Source organism: Pleurodeles waltl, chromosome 5 (assembly GCF_031143425.1).
Source record: "Pleurodeles waltl isolate 20211129_DDA chromosome 5, aPleWal1.hap1.20221129, whole genome shotgun sequence".
In the NCBI taxonomy this organism is placed as follows: Eukaryota; Metazoa; Chordata; class Amphibia; order Caudata; family Salamandridae; genus Pleurodeles; species Pleurodeles waltl.
Window position 1 is genome coordinate 438,693,544 of NC_090444.1, and position 23,352 is coordinate 438,716,895.

General features: G+C 41.9%; 1 protein-coding gene across 5 annotated transcripts in view; it reads right to left on the bottom strand.

Moving 5' to 3' along the window:
• WDPCP (WD repeat containing planar cell polarity effector) overlaps window positions 1-23,352 on the bottom strand; it is a 2,103,513-nt gene that overhangs the window by 1,782,588 nt on the left and 297,573 nt on the right. For all 5 annotated transcript variants that reach the window (XM_069234220.1, XM_069234221.1, XM_069234222.1 and 2 more), the window contains one exon: window positions 16,518-16,610. The gene's annotated coding sequence lies outside the window, so the exon portion shown is untranslated. The remainder of the gene's footprint in view (window positions 1-16,517; window positions 16,611-23,352) is intronic.

The following is a 23,352-nucleotide window of genomic DNA, read 5'->3' on the forward strand; positions in this document are numbered from 1 at the left end:
TGGAGCTGAAGTATGAATGCGTCGATTAGATCAGACAAAAAGCAGCGCCGCTATTCCCCAACAACAGGGCATTGAATTGTACGTGTTTTCAAGAAAAGGAACCCAACCCCACGGGCACTTGAGTACTGTACAAAAGAGAGGCACAGATTACACGGAAAAATTCCTTAGGTGCACGAAGCCAATTTCTCCAGCCTAGGAAATAATTCAGCGAAAGAATCTAGGTGGTTAGAGGTAAAGGGGTTTCTTGTAGCCTGCTATGCTTCAGCGTACAACCTGAATATGGAAATTACCAGGGTCTACAAATTACACATAGATTGATAGTACACAATACCAGGGGAGCGGGTGCTATGTGTCGGGCCAGCGAGAAGGCTCATAAGGCTCCGTACTTGTCAAAGCAGTGAATGCTTAGGGGGGTAACGTGCATCTGGCTTTTGTGCCCCTATGTGTCTTTCCCAGGGATCTTTTACATAGGACAAATTAACAGAATGCACAGCAATTCCTGACAAACATACATTTCAGCCGGGTTTCTAGAACTCCATACCTCTGTTCAATCAAACGGCAGCAGAAGCCATTCCTACCTTGTCCGTAGCCATGTGGGATTAAAATACTAAAACACGTCTATGTTCACAAAAAGCGGTGATCACTACAGATATAGTGCTCATCGGCAGCCTAACTGGTAAAGAATATCCGGAAGAAGCGGTAACACATATTTGCTCTGGCAGACAAACAAGCATACATCTAGGATTCACAAACAGGTTCACATATGTGGTTAGGTGTGCACAGGGGTCACAAACAGGCTCACATGCGTGGTTAGGTGTGCACAGGATTCACACACAGGCTCACATATGTGACTAGATGCGCACAGGAGTCACAAACAGGCTCACATGCGTGGTTAGGTGTGCACAGGAGTCACACACAGGGCCACATACGTAGTTAGGTGTGCACAGGAGTCACACACAGGGCCACATACGTGGTTAGGTGTGCACAGGAGTCACAAACAGGCTCACATATGTGATTAGATGTGCACAGGAGTCACAAACAGGCTCAAATATGTGATTAAATGTGCACAGGATTCACACACAGGCTCACATACGTGGTTAGGTGTGCACAGGAGTCACACACAGGCTCACATATGTGGTTAGGTGTGCACAGGAGTCACAGACAGGCTCACATATGTGATTAGACGTGCACAGGAGTCACAAACAGGCTCACATACGTGGTTAGGTGTGCACAGGAGTCACAAACAGGCTCACATACATGATTAGATGTGCACAGGATTCACACACAGGCTCATATATATGGTTAGGTGTGCACAGGAGTCACAAACAGGCTCACATAGGTGGTTAGGTGTGCACAGGGGTCACAAACAGGCTCACATATGTGATTAGATATGCACAGGATTCACACACAGGCTCACATATGTGGTTAGGTGCGCACAGGATTCAGAAACAGTCTCACATATGTGGTTAGGTGTGCACAGGGGTCACAAACAGGCTCACATATGTGGTTAGGTGTGCACAGGGGTCACAAACAGGCTCACATATATAGTTAGGTGTGCACACGGGTCACAAACAGGCTCACATATATGGTTAGGTGTGCACAGGGGTTTGGGCTTCATGGTGAAAATTCCGTATCAAAGCATGGCCTCTTATTCAACAAAATGGCAGTCACAGATCTTCAATTACCCGCTGAACGATAAAGACCCAGATCTTGCACCTCCATGGAGTAAAATGTTTATTTTCTGATGCTGCGGATATTTAATAGTCACAAATGGGGCGCGGGGGGGAAAACTGGAATATTGTATTTGCAGGATCACCTGTTAACCTGTTTCAATGCCTGGTTTGCTGATATATATATATACGAGCGAGTGTGTGTGTGAGAAAGATAGTGCGAGAGCACTCCCACTTACCACCATAGTTACTCGTTAATGACTCCCTTCTGTTCCACCCTTCACTTCTGTGTCCTCCATCCTCCTCTGATGATACCCCCTATGTTCTTCTGACCTTCCGTTCAGGCCACCTGTGTTCTTTCCTTCGGTGCTCTGAAGTTGCCTATTTTCACCTAGAGCACCGCTGCCTTGAGGGTCAGGGTCCTGCCATCTTCGAAAGCTAAGACCTTTGCACTGGCCCCTGGTCCTCACGCCCTACATTATCTCCATGGTCATCTCTGAACACCTTTCTTCATTTGCTACAGTCCCTCCCTTATGTACGGCCATTTATGGAACCTATGACATGTCCTAATAACGTTCACCTCTTTCTTTTTTACCCGCAGTATTTAGTAATACTTCATGGCACCTCCCACACGAATATCACGTGGGAAGGTCTGTTTTGTATTGCTTTATGGTAAGGGCAGGGATGCTCCTGTGGCTCTTCAAGTCTTGCACAGGTGTGCGCTTGGTATGGATGCTCTCAAACAGAGCCAGTAAGAGTGGCGGGGCTGTTCCTGATGGTGAAGGGAATGGCCCCAAGAGAATGGGATTTACAAATGAATAAGACGTATATATGCACCTCTTCTACATATGTGAATTTGAAACCATTTTTGATGCACCAATGACATCAGAATGCTGGCAAAGACGCTGCTTTAGCAACAAGAAGCCCTCACTCATGTTGTTCCATTGGTTTCCAAAATCCACAGTAATCCAGAAGGCATTGATGAGCCAATACATAAAACTTTTTAATGGCTGATATTTTTTTTTACTGAATCCTTTGCTTTCCTTGGTGTACACATCATGTGTTTGAAAGACTTAATATGGACAATTTTACACGCGTCAAAAACACATACCAAGTGTCGTCTCCAATCATTTAGCCATGCAACGACCAATTCCACTGAGTACAATCCATGAAAACTGTGTCTCACTTAATTCTGCACAGACCTCCAGTATAATACTCCGGACATGTTCCAATGAAAGGGTCTTCATGGGAAGCAGCAGAGTGGTATTCACAGGTTCTTGAGGCTTTGTTTGAGCAACCATTACAGAAAAAATATACTATGAGGCCTGGGCGTTTTGCTCTGTATTCTAGGGCTTTACGCCCCCTTTCATTAAACCACAGACAATGCACAGCTAAAATTCTTGGCTCCCTCACCTTTGTGAAAGTGAATGAGACCAGGCTCTGTTTTGGTGCTGGTTTATTATAGACTTACCTTCTACTGGCCTTGTTCCTTATAACCCGCTGTACCAGTTTCAAGTCACCTCACAAAGCCCTCTCCAGTCATGCTGTCCCAGAGCCGGCAACTCAAGATACACCATAGCGACCGCTCTGTTGTTTGACATTCCAGACAAGTGAACACAGGAACCGCAGGTTTTAATCCAGATGGATACAGGAAGAGATGTGTAATTCTAGGTGTATACTGCAACTGTGCATGAGTTTGAATTTATTTGGGCATCACCTTTAAGTAAAAATTCTGTTTGCCTATTCTCTATTCACACCCCAGTTGTACTAGAATCTAGAGCAATGAAAAGTGCGGCAGGCACCAAACAATTGTGCTCCACTGCGAAATCAAGTGACTGGTGATGCCACTGAGCTCCATCTTGTCCCTGATCTCTTGCTGCCCTAAGTCCGGCACCTTAAGTAAACAAAGACTCCCATTGGCGATATGAAACAAAATTAAATGTAGCTCTGTTTAAACAAACCTGTGGTTTTCCATACCGCAAATGATTTCTATTTTCTGAGGGTGTGGTCCTTTTTGCCTCAGTCACCTGGTCTGGTAACGCTTTGGAGCAGAGATTATCATCAGTTTAGGCTCAACCCTCAAGGCAGGGCTCCGTGGATTAGTAGCCGGTGCACACATGCGCAAGCCTAAGGAGTAGATGTGATGAGGAATCAGCCCAAGGCTTCGCCTGCCGAGAGGGTGCATATGGTGGGTGGATACTGCAGCCTTATGCGCAACCCTGTGTGGAGCAGAAATTAGTTTTGAGTGTCCCTGTGGTGGATCCTAGGGGGGGTGAGGGCCTTCGTACGCCACACTTAAAATCAACTGTGGAACTGTAGCCTGTCGATTGGGGACTCAGATCTGATATGGTACAGGGTGCTTACTGCCTTTCCTATACTTTGGCGATAATGCTTGTAATGGAGGGGCAGAGTAGGCCACTCACAGCCCAAGGTAGGCATTCTTTGGCTGAACCCAGATGTGGCGTAGTGATGGAATGGATTGATCCTTTCTTTAGCTATGGGATTAGGTGCTTTATCGAGCTCGGTTGGGGGTACTCATCCTTTCTGGGTTCTAAACAGTCTACCTGCCCCCATGTCCCCAGATCTCGTGTTTTACTGTACTTGAGTACCCTTTGTAGTATCAGAGGCCCAGTTCTCATTTTCCAGTCACTTTTGAGCGTGTTTGGTCCGATTAAGATTCATTATCCAAGGACACGTTCTCTTAAGGTGACTTATAAAATTCCTCTGGGTAGGGTTTCCCCTGCTTTCAATAAAGTTTGCTTTGAACACCTTGGGAGTGGCAGCTTAAACAGACAAGCAATGTAAATTGGGTTTAACTACTGAGAAATGCCAAACACACGATGTTTCTTCTTTATGCAGAATATATTCAGGTGTCGATAGGTTTTTGTGTTTTGTCCAGGAAAACACAATATTTCAAGACATTCTCTACTGAGAAGTCCACTAAAGGAAAGCAGAACCTTTTGTCCCTGACCGAAACAAATGGCCAGAATAGGTATGAACAGCATTTCACGGGCTCTGTTTAACACTTTCTCACTACGGATCAGCAAACGTATTTATTATTTTTAACTGCACAATGGAATAAAAATCTGAAAAAAAAGATATCGCCAAGTTTGGCAAACAACTAATCAGGAAATCAGCAAATTACTTTTTAATTTTTGTATCAAGCCATTCCTTGTGCATCAAAATAATAGGTTTTTTTTTTAAACAACTTTATTTTTTCCAACAACCAATTCGCTCTTTTTTTAGTATTGATTCATTTTACTCACAAATATGATTTCATTTTCACAAGCAAATTTTTTGTGGAGAAACGGAGATGATGCGCAGTTTGCTGTGAAGTAAAGTTTGGACAAAAATCTGACAAATGAAGCAAGGCTTCTCCTTGCTGTCAATGCAGTTATTCAATTTGTTGTTTTCACTTACTGGGACACCACTTGCATCTCAATTCCTTACGTATCTTTTCGCACAGGTGACTAAATAAACACGCTTTTTACCTGCACATGCCACAAAGCATCGATTTGCTTAAGTTGAACTTGACCCACAGAGGCACAGAACTACAGAACCAACTTAGGGCATCTTTATAGTTCATTCTTCTAAATTCAAATGCAATATTGTCTGAGCACTTTTTCACACAACAGAACTGTCCGTATTTGCAGAACCTAAATAGTGGTGATCTGCAACAATTTACTACATACAAATTTAAACGCATAGATGTGCTCTGAATGGAGCACGTTAAAGGACTTCTGCAAACTCCTCTTGTGTGGAAAACACGGGGATGAGAGCTAAGTGCAGCTTTTAAAAGATTTCATCGGACACGCTTATGTGATTATGACTTACTTACTACTAAACGCGTTTTCAATCCTAGATATGTGTTTCGGAAATTGTTCTCCATGCGATTACAAAGTATTTTTAATCTTGAACTAAAATCTGGAATTATTTATAGGCTGCGTGAAAAAATAAGCTTGCTAAAGACAGGGAGGTTCTGAAGCTTCACAGACCACTAAACCAACGGAGGAGTTAGTTTAATGACAGAGAAGTGTGCTACCCCACAGAAGATGGGATGCATATGTAATCCTTTCCCTATTAATTGGATGTAGTGCCTTTCAGAGGGAAGCCATCTGATGTGTGTGGAAGGGGGGGGGGAGGGGGAGAGAGTGCATGCAGTTGATGATGTCATCGAAGGGTCGCCTACAGGCAGCTTTTAGATGTTTGCTGTCACCGTTGTTACCAATCAGTTTGCTTTCTTGTCAGTCTCGCTGCTTGCTGCCCCTCCAGTGGCTTTGCTCCTTGTGTAGTCCCGCACACGGAGCAAAACCTGCTTTTTTACCATCCCCTGTGAATGGATGACTTGTTTCCTTCCACTGCTTATATCCAGGGGGAAAAAAAATCTTCTTTTTTTCAGCACTTAATGCAAGTGCATGTGTTTCCTTGCTCTCTCCCTTCTGTGCTATCACCCGTGAGCACTCCGTGGAGCTGCCCCCCTCCAGCTCATCCATTGCTTCCCCTGCCCTACCCCCCTTGCTTTTATTTTTTTAATTTAACACTGACCCTAAGATCCTCCGTTGCTCCCTCTATTGCTCCAGTCGCTCATCTTTGTTGCATTCAGCTGTACCGCCCCCCCATCCTTGCTTCACTACTGCCCTCCTCCCTATTGCATTCTTTTTTCCCACATTTATTTACGGTTTTATTCAGAGCCGTAGCCCGGGGAGGGAGGGGGGTTGGGCGGAAGGCATTTGAGGGCTGTGTCAGCCCATGATAATGTTTGCATCCTCCAAACGACCGAGACACCTGTCACAGTATAGTTGTGGGAGAGTTCAGAAGGTGAATGAGAAATAAAAATGCCTCAAGTATTGTTTTTATCTTGTTGAATTTGCTGCACTTTCAAAAGACAAGTTAAATGTCAAGCAACGTCTTCTTAAAAAAATTGCTGCATATTCTTCTAGTATGGAGATGTAGTTTGCTTTTCTTCCCCTGAATACAAAGTGAGAGTATTTTATAAACTGAATGAATTATGTGACCGTCTATGTGGGACAAGCATGGACATTGGAATTACACATCAGGGAAGGCCTAAATCACAAGGCAATGTTGACTAAACTATGTGGCAAGAAAACAAATTATGTGGCTTAATGCAGCATTTTTTTTTAATAGTAGCACTTCATTATTATTATTTTTTTTTGCACATTTAGCACTGTATTGGCACACATTTCACTTCATTATTACCATTTCCACATCCAAATACAGCTATAAGCAACTGAAAGTTGACCAGTCACCTTTGTGAAGGACCGTCCACTGAATGACATAACATGTTGCAGCGTTTTTAGTCACTTTAATCTGTTGCGCTAGTAACAAAATGTGTTTTTGTTACAAATCTGCAGATTATGCAGATGATAGATTATTTACGAATGTGGTAAATTCATAATTATATGGAAAACGCCCCGACCACAGAATCACACAATTCCACAGATGGAGGAATGGACAACATCCTGCACAAAAACAATCCATAGAGGCATATTCCTCTCTCTAGGTGTGCACAGTGCAGAACACATAGAATGAGGAAGTAACAAAGAAAAATAAAGATATTTCTCCTCACTACGCCTCACTGGGGAAGGTGTAGCATTTTGACGCATTCCTAAGTTTACTAGCTTTAGTAAATGTGGAAATGCACTAAAATCCATTGGTGGATGCATGAGAACGCCCAGGCTCCACCCAGGGACGCCTTCCTAACACAAGGCAGCAATATCCACTGCCTCGCATTAGTTTGTATTTACTAAACTACGCATGACTTTGCGTAAATACCAAAAATTATTTTGTGTCTGGGCTGCGCCACAAAAATGATGCATCTCCGCCACAAAGTCTCCAGTATATTGTTCTTGGCCATAGCTGGCATTGTTGGAGGGAAAGAGAGGTGGAGAGATCTTCTAGGATGTGCATTGTTACTATCATCTCATATCTGAAGCCATTGTAAGATGAAAAGAAGCCGCCATAGCATACAGATATTTGGGACTTGAAACACTGACTAGATTAAAGTTCTTTGAGGGACCAGGAGTGCGCGATAGACCTCTTTAGTTATTCCATGCCTGTTCATTTAGTGATGGCTGGTTCATTGGCTGCACAGTACTAGCGACGGCAAATCCTCATTGCACATTTGCCATAGCTGAATGTAAGAGGTGTAAGTCTCAGTTGGCTGCCGACCGCCGAGTTTCATGGTATTAGCGTTAGTGTGGGCCAGAAATGTTATGTATGAACTAACATAACTATATAATACCCAGCGAAGCATAGTTCAGCTCAAGTTAATTTACTAGATTATTGAACGTAATTTGCTCGTTAGGTTGTTTCTAATCTGTGGATTGTAAGCTAAAGTTTGAGCTTGAGGCTGCGACTTTCTTTCCAGGGTCTGTTGCTGAGATGTTTGGTGGTATAGTTGTCTTAGCTATAGCCATATTTTCAACTGCCTTCTAAAATGTATTGGCTCCTGGATGCTTCGAATGCTGTTTCCAGAGCTTGGAAGCTTGTACTGAGAAAGCAGTACCTCCAACGTATTTCTTAGGGTAAGGTGGCATATGATAAGGTATACAATTCTTTTTGATTGGAGGCTCTGTGAAAAATGCAAAGTGCTTTGAACATTGCCCTCCTTGATGTAGGTAGCCAGTGGAGTGATTACACAACTAGAGTTCTCTTGGGTGAAGGCAGAGAAGAAATCTTGCAGCAGTATTTTGGATGACTTGTATTTTGCATGACAGGAAAGCTGGCGTGCCAAGGTATGGTATGTTGGCATAGTCAAACTTGGAGATTACAAGTGTGAGGGTGTCTTTCAGCTTCCGTTGGTATTCAAAGTATGGGAGAGTGCAATGTAGTGTTTTCATTGTGTAGAAGCCACTTTGTCTTACTTTGTCAATAAGTGTTATCAAATATAGATCTGAATCCATGGTTACTACTAGGTTTCTGACTTCCCTTGATATTGTTGGACAGGCTTCATGTTCTTTAGACCATGTGGCGGTAAAGCTGGTATTTTTGTCACTGTTTGCAAGTCATATGCTCTATCTTTGTGATATTTAGCTTTCGATCGCTATTCATCATCCACGTGTTTATGGCCTAAAGGAAGCCATCAAGTTTTAAATTGTAGAGGTCTTTCAGACCATCTGTTTTTAAGAATGATTTGGATGTCACCTACATAGTTGTAATGGGTGATGTGAATGATTTAATCAGATTTGGTAAGGAGGCTATGTAGATACTGAAGAACAGAGGGGATATGGTCGACCCCTGCTGGGTGCCACAGTGGTGTGTGTGAGGAACTGATATGAAAAGTGGTATCAGCACTAGTTCTCATCACGGCTGAGGAGCCAAGAATTCAATAGACATTAGCTGAACTCCCTTCTCACTTTTCACATATGCCATGTCAAGCAAAAATATGCTGTGTGAAGGGATTGCACAATTGTATAGAACATTTAGTCATGTTGTTCTTAAGATAGCAACTTTCCTGATATTTCCAATTTCTGATACATACGTGGTAGCCACTATCCACACCTACCAGTCATTCAGAAGCAATGTCCAATCAGGAAACACTAGATTCAATATGGAATGGTGCTTTGATTAGCCTATTATCACATGTCAAGTACGACTTATATTTGACTGACATTGCTCCAGCCTACACATGACTGTTGTGAAATATAGCCTGGTGAGATAATGGATCTGCTCTACAGATTATTTTGTTTGTTGGAGCTAGATACTTTGTTAGGTTGATGTGTCTGCTGCAGGGGTTGCAAATGCTGTAGCTAGCAGTAAAATAACCCACTATAGCCTGCCATGTCACAAAGGGCTGCTATAACAGACTATATTTAAAAAAATGTTTAATATCTAGATAACCCTGCCAGGGTCAACATACTGAGGATTTATCTCCTTTAACAAAATATTGTGGAAACCATAATCAGGGCGTCTGAGGCTGAAAGCATCTGCACCATAATTGACCTCTCTAGACATCTCCATAGAACAATGACTAACATTTTTTTTTTTTTTTTATATTGCAATTTATGATCTGTGTAGTATGATTCTGCTCTTTAAAATGTATTGACTCCTTTGAAATTCTGCTTTATCTTTATCTAATGTATGGTCAAAGCAGATAAATTGCTGTTATGAAGTCCTATGTCATTAATGCATCAAATGCATTATAGTTGTTGACCATTTGGGGCAGTGTTTTTATTGAGAGAAGTGTGAGAATGCTGGGTGTTAGGAATTCTATGGATCCTCTCAGATTCCATCATTTTCTTTCACAGAAATATAAGGAAAATCAATGACTTGGCCAAAGTTTGGTGTTTGCAGGGCACTCTTTGTAAGAAAAAGTATTGAAATCCACGTAAACTACAGCTCCATATGCTTCCCTAGATACTGTTTTTTCAGAAATGTTTGGCCCCGGAAGACTACCCTAGGTGCCAACCAAGCCCTGGCCTAAATACCGCAGCTACCCCGATTGCCAGAATTAGTCAACTTACATGGCAAAATCTTGATATTTCTTTGTGCCCTAGGGACCTTAGGAAGCTTATCCTTTGAAGGCGATAGCCCAGTCACACAAGTGGTATACTACTGGTATTGGGAGAAATGCAGACACTTGTGGTTTCCCACAAATTTGTTTGCACAATATGCTTTCACTTTTGTTTTGCTCTGTAACGTCAGTGTGCACATCATGTTGTGCAACACAGCTAAAAAAAAAAAAAAATCAAACTTCAGACTTGTGGGAAGTATTTCCCTTGCACACTGACTTTGTATATGAAAAAGGAAATGTTACTGGGATTTTTACTAGAAATATATTCTTTTCTAGTACTGTGGATAACCCGTTGACATCCATCACACTGTAAAAGTAGTGAGGTGGACATCAATGGGTTGTCGCTTGCCCTAAAGTAGTTAATACCCACCAAACACAAGCAGTCTAATGTCCTGTCCAACATGAACTGGCAACAAGCTGCAGGTATATGATGGCCTCATTGCATTAACTTCTTTTTTCCATGTTTGTAGGGGGACTTCTCCAGTTCTAGGAGGCCCTCAAGACGGTAGGCTTCTGGAACTGGGAAGCAGCACAGTGGTCAAAGAAAGGCGGTAGGTGTAACATCCGTGCATTGCAAAGTTTCAGATGCCATAAATGGTATATGGAGAAAATGGCAAGAGAGAATAAAAATATGGAAAAGTACAGAGAAGAGAGAAGAGAAGAAAAAGAAAGAAGGGTAAATAGAAAAAGTGAACCAGAGCAGGAGACAGGAATGGGAAGATAGATGCAGCAGCAAACAGAAAGGGATAATAGGGAAAAGTTTGAAAGAGGCAGCAGGGGCAGAGATTGCGACATTGGGAGGGGGTAAAGAAAGTAAAAGAGTGGCTAGAGAAGCAAACGGAGAGCTAGGTACATGTAGAGAAATTGAAACTGGAGATTTCAAGTAGAATTTATAGCTTATCATGTTTTGGCCAATACACGTGGCCCAATATGATTTCAAAGCATAAGTTAGAACTTTATTTCCGTAAAGCGATCTTAGTGTAAGATACAAAAATCAGCTTGCATAGTGGTCTTTAAAATCCTAATAAGGTCTAACCATTGTTACTTGATATATATATTTTTTTGTAAATTGCTTAACAATGGTATCCCCTTGTTATTTGTGGCTATATGCCCTTGCCGAGAAGTGCTGATGCCTTCTCTTTTATCCCATATCAGCCATGTCTACATTTGCTTGTGTATTCACTGGAAAGTACAGACTACTTGCCGAGAAGTTAAAGTTCTATTAGAGACAAGACTTGGCTTTATAGTGTACATTTAAATGTGGCAGTTTTTAACTGTTTCATAACATAAAGCTTGACTTTTATCTGCACCTGGGGTAATAACGAAAAATCCTCCTGCAGGTAAACATTTTCCATTTCTAGTACACATGACAGGCGCCCATTCTTTCTACATTTATCACTTAGAAATGTGCATACTCATCCAAGCAATGTTAGCCACATATAGGGCGCCACCTTGAGAGTCCTATGCAAGGAGTCTACTGCATGTGAGAGAGTAGAGAATGTCCAAAGTCTGGAAGGAGGACTACAGCATCCAAGTGGGAAGTACCATCAAAGAAAGAGGTTATCACAGAGCAGGATCCTAGATGTAAACTGTGAAACCATCACTCAGAGCATTAGAGGCAGTGCAGCTGCTAGTGACGTCACCCAGGCCACAGGCCTCAAATGGACCCATCCTGGGGTCACACAATCACCTGTATTTTACCATGCCAACCTGTCTTACTGGTGGATGTCTAAGAAGGTCTCCATTTACCACACCCTTAGCACAACCTGCCTGTAACCATAAGGGGTGTATGCCATTGTCAGAGCCCATTTATGTAGGTTTGACTGGTGCTTTTGATGAAGTATAATTAAGCTCTCCGTCTTTTGTCACAACCATACAGTGAAATTCATTGTGGGAACTTTCCAACTGCCCCAGTAAAATGAAATTTAAATGTTACTTCGTTTTTCCCATTGTTGCATCCCTAAAATGTTTAAAACGCACTGTTCACCACTAATTTCTCAAAATGCTCTTGATGGATATGGTGCAAGCTCTCTGTAAAGTTATTTTAAATTAGTGACAAGTTAAATTAAAACGTCACTAGAAGTTGGTCAGAATTAGCAAACTCCACACTTTAAGAAGCAGATGAAGTTTTACTTGAGGTGAGCTTTATCCTTTCGGGCTTTCCAGGTGTGATGATTTCCTCATGCAGAATTTCCCAGGTAAGACCTCCTACAGCAAATACATTTTGAGTGTGGAGGCTGCATATCTACCACCTCAAGTAACAGGTGTGACAGGGAGAGCTGTGAGTCATACAAAGCTCTGGATCCACTTACTTTACATTACATCCTTCTACTTAAACTCCCATTTAATAGATAGGATTTAAAGTTGGATCGTGAAAAGTTGATTGAGTGTGTTTTATTATGTAACTTTAAAAAATCCACATATTCCTTCACTAAGAATGCCACTATGGGCACCCTGAATACCGAAACCAGACTATCGATTGCGGAGAATATCGAGGATAGATCATCGAATCCAAAACATCGACAGGCAACTATAGTTTTTCTATTCCTCACTCCGCATATATGTACCTACAATGGTTGTGTGTGTGTGTGTATATATATATATTGTATATTTCTTCAAGGTATGTGGATGTGGAGTTAGGAATAATAAATTTATACTCTGCATATGGAGTTACTTTTCAATATTCTGTCAATACACTTGTACGACAATATTTGGGGGGGGCGTTATATAGTAGTGCAACTAGTATTTGGGAAAGTAAAGAATGCCCCTACAGAGCACAGCTTTAATGTTTGGTCATTGCTGAGGGCCATGCCCCCCTAAAAATATACTGATAGCTACAGACCTGGTTTTATTTTTTGGGAGGGCCTGGTTGACAAACTTTGCTGCTGAGCCACACTTGTATATATTTATGTTTATTTGAGAGTACGCCATCTAGGAACAGTAAATTAGAAGAGAAAAAAAAAAAGGTCTGCCACACCAGGACTTATGTACATGCATGCATGGTGATGCATGTGTGTATATACATCATCATTCTAGGAACACAGGGACATGCACATAATATGTGTAAATCATTCTTGGCCTTCTCATTATGCTAATTTTACATTTACACCTTCAATGTTAGATATCATTTTTCAGAATTCTATGGCAATCAAGGCCCAAATTCAGCAACTCTTAAAAAAAATTAACAAAAAAAAAACCTCAGCACCCCTACACTCCCCTCATCCGTGAAACCTGAAAACCTATCACCACCCCTAAACTTCATTCACGCCTGATCGCAAAAAAAAAAAACACCTCACCACCCCTAAATCCTATCCATCCCTGAGCGCTAACAACTCCTTTCTACACCTGAACTACACAAACCCTTGACCTTTAAAAACCCTCTTTACTCCTAAACATCACTGATCCCTGAACTCAAAAACCTTCTTACCCCTAAACTCCGTTCAATTTTAATGTTATTTTGGATTTTTCCTTAAAATTATAATTCATTTAAAATGCTGCCTTGAATTTCCATTGTTTATATTTTCTTGAAATTGTCTTAAATTTGGTTTTCCATGATTTGGTTTCCTCCAGAGTGGTCTCTCAGTTTTTGTTTTTCCTTTAATTCATATATATCAACTACCTTTCAGTAGCGGTGGCAGAAGCAATATCGATAAAGCCTGAAAGAGCTTCAGATTAATACATGGTAATGATCAAAATAAGTGCAGACGGTGCTGGAGACAAAGGTCTCTTCACAAATAAACTGTTAATCCCATTTTAGGAGCAAACTCAAATTTGCACTCAAAATGGGACATGGAGTGTGTGGGCGTTTGCTACCACTGGGTGAAACCTGGTTTCAGTCATGGAAGCAAGTAGCCTGTGTGCCCAATATTGCATACGTTGGAGTTTGAGTAGTAAAGTGCCATTAGAAAGTATTCCCCATTCTCAAAGCTGAGATGGGAATGTCCCCTGCATGGTCCACAGGTGTGCGCCCCCTGCCTTGAGTGCCCAACTGCGTGTGAAACGGGTATGGTAACCTTTTTGGGGCCCTGGCTCTATGCTAATCTAGCATGTGAGCAGGGGCCTACGCCTGTCCCTAGTAATGCAAGCTTCAGAACCTGTTGTGTAACCTGGAGAGGCGCACCAAGGGTACCCTCACAGTGGTTGTTGCAATACTGTTCATGCTACGGGTGCGTTACATAAATCTGAGGTGGCAACATAACGCATTTTGTTAATCAATAGTGTGACTAGTCTTTTTCCTTTGGTCAAGGAGAGGTGAGACTACTGACCCCTCTAATGTTAAGTTTGCTGTTAAACCCAGAAGTTTGTGCTGAACTTCTGTATGCATTTCAAGTGCGTGTATATGCAGTGAGTGTGTAGCACATGTATTGTAGTGGGCCTCTGTGGTTAGTGACTGTGTACTGCTTCCAGGTTTATCATTGCATTCCTGTTAAACTGTGAAGTACTGCTGAGACATGTAACCACTAACATAAAGGGCGAGCACTGGTTTGACAATATGTCATTGTGTCTATTGGTTGACTGTTGAGTTCTGAGCTCCTGCTCCCAGACTTCCTCCAGGCGGTTTTAAACAGCTTGCCCTTGTCACTTCAGAGTGAAATGCAGACCAGCTGTAACTGGCCCAGTCTGCATTGCTATAGTAAGATGGGCCACAAGACCCCAATGGCAATTGACCCCAAACATCACCCCTGGGGCCAGGTAACCCCCGTTTTCCCTGTGGACCCCCCTGAAGGAGGTCTGACACTAACACAATGAAAAGCAAACTGTGCACCTGCTACGTGGTGGACACCAGATCATCGAGATTTTGTAGATTTGCCGTTTACACCCAATTTTAGTGACCGGGTCGTGACGTAACCGAAATAGCGTCCCTGGTGTTGTGGCAGACCAGGAAATGGCAGACTAAACGAACCTTCGCTGCCGCCGATATCTCTCTAGCTACGTAACAGCAACACCTAGTCAGGAATGTTAATGTATATGGTACAGTAAGACCTATGCCATTAACGTGTACAACATGTTAGCTACCTGAGCCACAAATACTTTTTGTTTTATGGTAATAAATAAAAATAATTTACAGCAAAATGGTAAGACTTTTGAGTACATTTGATATGCCATTCGTCAATTCCATGAATAGTTTAACTGATTAAAATGGCTTAAACAAATATTTATAGCCCTTCCTTCATTAAATAGATCCTTACATTGTTGAATTACAATAGGTTATGACCAGGAGGTGTCGTTTTTACGTGGAAAGAGATATATTGACAAATATAACCAAAGTGTGAGCTGGCGTTGTTGCCAGACCTTCTGCAAAACGTTGACGTGGACAATGGCTACTGTAAGTTCACTGTCAAACAACTGTACTCGTTTCCTTGTTGTTAAGAGGTTTTCAACCGAGTATATAATCATATATGAAAACATCACAGCACATCATACAGCCATGGTCTCAGTGACACCGCTGGTTTTGGAATATCACTGCTTATTTTCGATTGTCAAATAATGAGGATAAAACAACATCAGAAATAATAAAACTATGTTTAAAATCTTAACCATTCTACAGAATATTAAACAGATCTAGATATTGGTAACAGGTGAAATTATTAAACAGACACTGGAAGGATTAGGGGCGAGGTAACCCCGCCCGGATTTGCTCGAACCTGGGGCCATCAGATCACACGCCTTCCTTTCTCAGCAATGAGCGAATTGGTTAACCAAGTCTATACTTTTAAAAGTCACAAAAAGCTCAAGCGAAAAAGTAATAGAGGATTACAAATTAAAATAATAATAATAAAGTGAGCTTCAGACTTATCTAACCACAACCTACTAAACTACCGAGATATAAGAACGACTAATAAAATTAAATAAAATTATATCTCTTTTTTAAATTAAAAAAGGATAACATTAAAATGAACATAATTAAGTTCCATTATAAAAAGTGTAACCATGTCAATTATTTCATGTGCACGGGCTTAACTTGGGAATGCAAGTTTTGGCAAAATAGACAAGATGAGATGGGAACGTGTTAACTATGCCACCCCAAAAAAACCTGCATTTCATGTTTTAACCTACTCACCAAAGCTACGCTGAGTGGACGAAATATAATATCGGAGATAATTGCTTTAAACCTTAGGCATTTTCAGGTGCATTTGAAGTACTACCGGGGAAGCCTGTTCAGTCAAAGCATAAGAAATCAGTCTCTTGTAAATGCGCGCAATATTGTCTTCTTACACGCATTCCTTAGTTTGAAACGCATAATGGTAGGAAACTTTTTATCAACCTGAACATCACAGGCAAAAGCCTTGTCGGATATTCATGACCGTTTTTACCTCAAGTCGACGTCAGCAGTTGTTAATCCAAAATAAAACTTCTAGAAGTGCTGAAGATCTTACGCTTGTGCTTTATGGTTCTCCGTAAAAGCCCTAATAAAAACGAACATATTTGTAGTAAATTGTTTTCAAAAGCACTTAAACTGAGATTTAAATAGCCTCTTTATACAACAGCGCCACCTACTGCTTACAAACAGTTATATCTTCACTTCAATAAATAATTATAATATGGCCGCCTTGAACTCTAGTATGAGATATTTAAAAAAAACAGACAATTCCGTGTTGCGTTAACATTAAACTTATATTTAAACATATATTCCAATATTCATTGTCACCTTCTTTCCATAAATCACACGATGTTCCTTTCCTTTTATTGTCACCGTTGAACGAACAGTTCTAAATGCTTTTCACCTTCCACGTATCCAAACTCATTTACTGACAAAGTTAAACTAGATAGGAGGTTCACCTGACACAAAATATGCACATATAGGGCTTTAAATATTCAAGTTTATTCCTTTACGAAACATGCGAAAGGTGCTGGGATTTCACACTAATGGCACATTGTGCGCTATACAAGGGTCGACTAAGACCAACTTAAATGTATGAGATTCACGTTCAAAGGGGACTTGAGCTCAATTCCCTAACCCTATGTATGCATAATGTGTTTGAGGAAATTACATTTTTTTGGCCAACAATATCGCTTCAACTCTGTAAAAATATATATATATATTTTTATTTTAAAAATGGTAAACTTTTTTCGCAAGTCAAAACTTTCTGCACTACACCAGATCTATGGATGTGTAAGTTTGGTTCTCGGTCAGTGTGACATGCAGGCCTAAATGTCTTCGAATGACTGAAAAGGAGCATTTCTTTTACCACTCTTGCCACGCCCACTTTCCCAAAGCCTTTGCAGTTTTACATCTATGAAATGTGTGCATAATATGCAAAGATTACTAGAATTGTCGGGAATTTATAGGACTTGAGCCTGGGCAATGCTCGTGAATCTTCCCCAATTTTTTGTAGACCTTTCCCGTCCACGAGTGTCCATCTGTGCGCATAAACCCTGTTCATGCTCTTGCATCTGAGTTGTCTACACCCAGTTCCACTATGTTTTCCCGAGATGCGAGGCTGACGCACAGCATATGCTCCAAGGGGATGACTGGGTGTTTTGAAGGAGGCAGAGCCTTAAGTAACAGTACCTGACTGACCATGAAATTAGTATTTCCTTACTCGGTCTGTCACTCAGCTCTCCATCTTTCCAACTGATTGGGGCTCTCATTCGAAAACTATTCAAGGGAAACGTGCAAACGTGCCGAAGAGGCTTCAAGGAAATAAATGGGCAGATCTTAAAAGGCCGAAAGCTACCTCCTTCCTGGACGAAGCATCAATCAGTAATGCTTCAAAAAAGAATACAGCATCCATGCCGCAATCCTGTACATGTTTGTAATCGCTAAACGTCTTTAGAAGGTGACTGATGTCTTCAAATTGGTGACAACAGCAAAACAACTCCGATGAGGTGGACTCTTCCAATCTCATAGGATTTTGAGAGGCAGGACAGTATACACCTTAAAACAGTGGATTTCCCCAGTTTAGTGTCCGAGGAAAAAATCCCACCATAAACTGTGAACCCAAGTTCAGAAACTCTGAAAGGAGAGGTTCTCTCCAAGAAAAGAAGTGTTCGATTCTAGGCATTTGTATCAACCACAATGCGCATGGATCCCCGTTGCTTTGGCATCTGTGAGTTTCCACGTGGTTCCAGGGTTACACCAGACGCTTAAACATGACCCATCACGTGATGATCTGCTAACGGTGCTGTGTTCTGGTCCATTCGGAGGTTGTTCTGTGCCCTTTAATTGATGTGAATGTCGAGCACTGGGTTCAGCTGCAGGAGGGGCCATATGCGGTCCCGTTTGTTTCCCTTTGATGGAAAAGCGCGTGGTTGTGGTCGGAAAGCAGGAAAAATGATCTCTCGATTCAGCTGAAAATTAGTAACGTCTTTTCGAATAAACAAAGGAAGGGTCCAGATGGCATTCCAGACTTTGTTGGAGTCTATGCAGAGATCTTTAGAAAAAAGAGCCTTAAGCTTAGTGGTTCACCTGGAAGAAGTACTTACTACTAAAATAGAAGTTGTTCAGTTCCACAAATCAATGTCATACAAGGTCATACAGTCAAATGATTTGTACATCAGAAAGATTTAGACACAATTTAAATCACATTGAGAAACTAGATCTTGAATGGTAAGATCGAGATGTAAGAGTTCACCAAATAAATGCTGAATAATAAGGTATAACTCAAGAAAATGTTAAGAGTATGTAAGTGCCTCGCCATGTTCCAGTATCAAAAACGAACTCATTTACTTTTGTATTGCTTCCTGGTCAATAACTTACTAGCAGTATACCTGATGGCGATGCTACAGTTATCCAAATGAATACATGCTAACTCTTCACAAACTTGGTCCTTAGGTTCAGCAAAGGAATTGAGCCATGAAGTATCAACCATCTACCACCTTCTGTGCCAGGAAACGTGTAAGTTGAGTAAGTGGGAAGCCATTATGTGAGAGGGGCAGGATCCCCAAGAATAAAAATCAGCAGTAGCAAACTGGTTCGGGTGATGAGAATTTAGGAATCAATCATTTTTGAAGAGGACAGTAATTAATGAAAGGCACAAAGAAACTTTTTTGACCTACTTTTGAGGAGGAGTGTCTCTTCCAAGAGCATCTTCCCTATTATTATCCAGGAGGCACACTCTAGACACTCCATAATCTGCTCTGCTTAGTGAAAAGGTCTATTCATGAACCCGTTTCTCGAAGATGGCCAGAAACACTTTAAAACTAGCGTCTACTCATGTGAAGCATGACCAAGTTTGCTCAACCTGTACACCTCTACATTGTGCTGAATCTCAACAGAGCAAAGAGTGCATCCCTTGCTGCTTGATTAAATAAGGCAGTGTTTTCCTTTCCGTCTAAAAAGAAAAAGATGGTACAGAGGGAGCACAGTCAATCCTCCAACACTCTGGGATCAATGGACTGTCCCAAATGTCTGAGTTTGTCATATCAGATAGTTGCGTGCGGGGCCCGCAGTTGTCCCACCCACACTCTCCTTAGTTTAAGTTGTGAAGTAAGGTTTTATGCTGAAATTGAGGTATAAAAGTGACTAGAAACAACAGGGGGGTCCCCAAGGTTGGGGCCCCGGGAGGACACCAGGGATAGGATCCTGAAGTTCTGAGCCAACCTGCGGAGGTACACACCAGATCAAGGGGTAAGGGAGGACAGATCGCTGGGGGGGGGGGGGGGGGGGGGGGCCATGGGGCTCCAGCTCTTGGCCGCCCTGTTACACCCCGAGTCTGATTGGTGTTTGGAGGGGGGGCAGAACCCTGAGCGTGAGGACAAGGAATGGTGTAGTCAGGGTAACCGCCCCTCCTAAGGATACAGGTGAGACATGGGTCACTTTTGTGGTCCAATGGTGGTTCAGGACAGGAAGGGATCCTGTCAGAAAAGATTTATGGTCACTAATTCTCATGACTTGTAAATATTTGTGGAATGTTCTTTATAAATGATTTATGACTTTATGCTATAAAGATAAAAAGGTGTTGATAAAAACCTCTTCCACAAATAAGATTGTCGGTCTGCGTATAACTGGTGGGGGGAGTGGGGGCTGTATGGAGGTCTCCGGATCCTAACACTTTTGTTTAAGTTTAGGATTGTCTGCTATTCACAAAAGGATTTACATGTAGAATTTTTACGAGTGCGGCATCTCTGCACATAAAAAAGACCTATCTTTTTATGTGTGTAGTCTCTGCGCTTTTAAGGCTACTACTTGTAAACCCCTTGGTGAATAGCAAACAATCCTAAACTTACAGAAAACTGGAGTTTACCTTAGTTTACCTTTGTGAATCAGACTCTTAGTCTTCATTCTTAATATTTTATATATATACTGGATGCATCAAACTTGTTTTACTAAATGACATCTCAAGGTTTGTTAACATATTCTTTCAAATGCAAACAATCTCCAGTCTAATCGTGGAGGATTATGGGAGCAGAGTTGTGTATTGTCAACAGTTCACTTGTTGTGTCGGTGTTGAATGTATTTCTAACATACTTGTGTTGATTAAGTCCTTTGATAGTAAGGTGGTTAAGCCATCTGTTGTATTTGAGTGTGGAATCTTGTCTCTCTAACGTGGATGACATGTCTTTTCTTCAAACTGTCTAATAGTGTGGAATAAAACAAGAAGTTATCAAATAAAAAGTTTGGCTGCAATAAAACTTGATTTTGCGAAATATCATTTAAAATTAGTTTTTAATAGTGTCAGTGTATGTTTTTTTCTTATAATTGTTATAGTGGCCTAACCTCACGGACATAAAATTGATCCAACCCCTATTTGTATCTCAGAAATTGCAGCAATGGCATGGGAATTAAATGTTATATGTTCGATGCCAACAGCACAAAGGTGATAAGGCTGGGCTAGACTTTAAAGGCACTGCAGAGAAACAAACTCAAGAAAAAGTGCCTTTGCCATTTAGGAAAACCTATTTTATATATTAAAAAAATGCCCTGAAAACTTGCATTGTAAGCCCACAAAGTGGGGTAAATAATTTATAAAGAAGAGGCACATTTTATATTTAAAGCATTTACCTCACACCGACACAAAGCCTAAAGGCTATTTCTATGTACTCGTATAGGTTAAGTTACTTTTTTCATAGGACAGGACTTGGTATGACTGAAATAATTAAAATTACTTCTCCGTACAGGAACATAAAGGCAAAGTTCCATGATTGATTTAATGGGACAATCAGTTTTTTGAAAGTTGAAGAATGTAACTTTAGAAAACGTACTTTAGAATGCTTGATCCAGAACTGGCTTAAAACCAGTTTTGCCACTCTCAATTACCTTCAAAGCTATAATATATGTGCTTGGCAAAAAGAGTTACCAAACCCAAGTTCAGAAGAGAATGGCCTGCCTCTAAGCCCAGGAAGGACAAAGTGATGTTAACTGCTGGGCAGGAACAGCTGACCGAACAAAGGCTTAGTACTAGCTATTGACTTGGATAAGCCAGGGAGGGGGAATTCTTCTGTTCACTGTCAGGAACTTTTAGCCAGGCTTCAGTCACAGAGCAGACGAGGACCAGTTTGGTCCCTGCAGAAGTGCTCACCTAAACAGGGCAGTGGCTAAAGAGGCAGACAGGCCCTCCTGGTGGCAGAAGGGATCTTCCATATTAAAACAGAGATTCGTGTAATTTTACATTAGGACAATAAATGTGTGTTGCAAAAGGATGTGGGAGGCTGTGAGAAAATAGGATTGTGCAGCAGAATTTCTCCAGTCTCCGACAACAGCAGAGGATAAAGTTGGCACCTCGCTCACAACCTCCTCAGAACACTCCTGGACCTGGGAAGACTCCACCTGAAGACAACTCCTGGCTCCTCCAGGAAGAAAAGGACTCACTCAAATACTCTTCATTCCTACTGACATGCTTGGACTAGAACTGCTCTCCAAGGGTCATTTAGCTGACCTTCTGTTTTACTGCTTCAGGGACACGCACATCAGAAGGATTCCTGACCAAATGAGGGCCCAGCTGACTACAGCAGACTGGACCCTGCAGGAGAACATGCCAGGAAACATTTTGTGCTGAGAAGAAAAAGTTACTTACCTGTGGTGGTAATCTTTCTGGCAGATACTCCATCTACCTGCAGGGTTCTCACTTGTAGAACAATCCGAGGCGCCAGACTCGATACAGAAACTTCCAAGCTCTCACATTGCCGGTTGGGGGCACTGACCTCATATCTTTGCCGGAAATGGCACCATCGAAGCCATATAACACTAGCCCAAGACAACAATGTCAGTTTCCATCCATTGTTTTCCCAGCTTTTGATGTGAGTGATGGACTGACATCAGTAAAATAGTGTAGTACCAAATTTTTAAATGCAATCTTATTAACTTTCCATATAATACATCCATCAAAATGGAGGCGGACAGGTTGGTGATGAACCTGTAGTTGGATGAGTATCCACCAGAAAGATCATTACATCTAAGTAGCTTTCTCGTCTGATGGATACTTCAACCTGCAGATTCCTCACCAGTAGAACAAATTACAGAGAAATACCCTACCTTTTAGAGGAGAGTTGGTGGATGGTTAAACAAGGAAGTCCTGTAGAACAATTCTAGCAAAGTGCTCATCTGTAAACACTTCAGAATCTAGCAAATAGTGCTTGGCAAAAGTGTGAAGGACACCCACGTTGCCTCTTTGCAGTTGTCTGTGATGGGAGCTCCCTATGCAAGGACAGAACTTGTGGGTTTGGCCCTGGTGGAATGATCCCCCTGTCCGTCTGGGGGGGAGGGTAGGGAGGCTCTTTCTTGGACAAAGCTTATCAAGTTTTGATATACAAGATGAGGGGGCATGGCCTGGCAGCAGAAGCTGGCAGACGCAGGCAGACAGAGCTCTGCACCACTGAGGTTATCCTTTATTAAACCTACATATCAATCAATCAAACACTTGTAAAGCGTGCGACTCACCCGCTAGGGTCTCAAGGCGCTGAGAGGGGGTGGGAGAGGAAAGGACTGCTACTGCTCGAATAACCAGGTCTTGAGGAGGCATTTCCTGAAGGTCAGGAGGTCCTGGGTCTGTCGTAGGTGGGCGGGGAGGGTGTTCCAGGTCTTGGTGGCGAGGTGGGAGAAGGATCTGCCGCAGGCTGTAGTTCGATGGATGCGAGGGACGGCGGTGAGGGCAAGGTTGGCGGAGCGGAGTTGGCGGGTGGGAGTGTGGAAGGTGAGTCGCTCGTTGAGGTGGGCCGGGCCTGTGTTGTGAAGAGCTTTGTGAGCGTGGATATGCTCATTTATCCCTG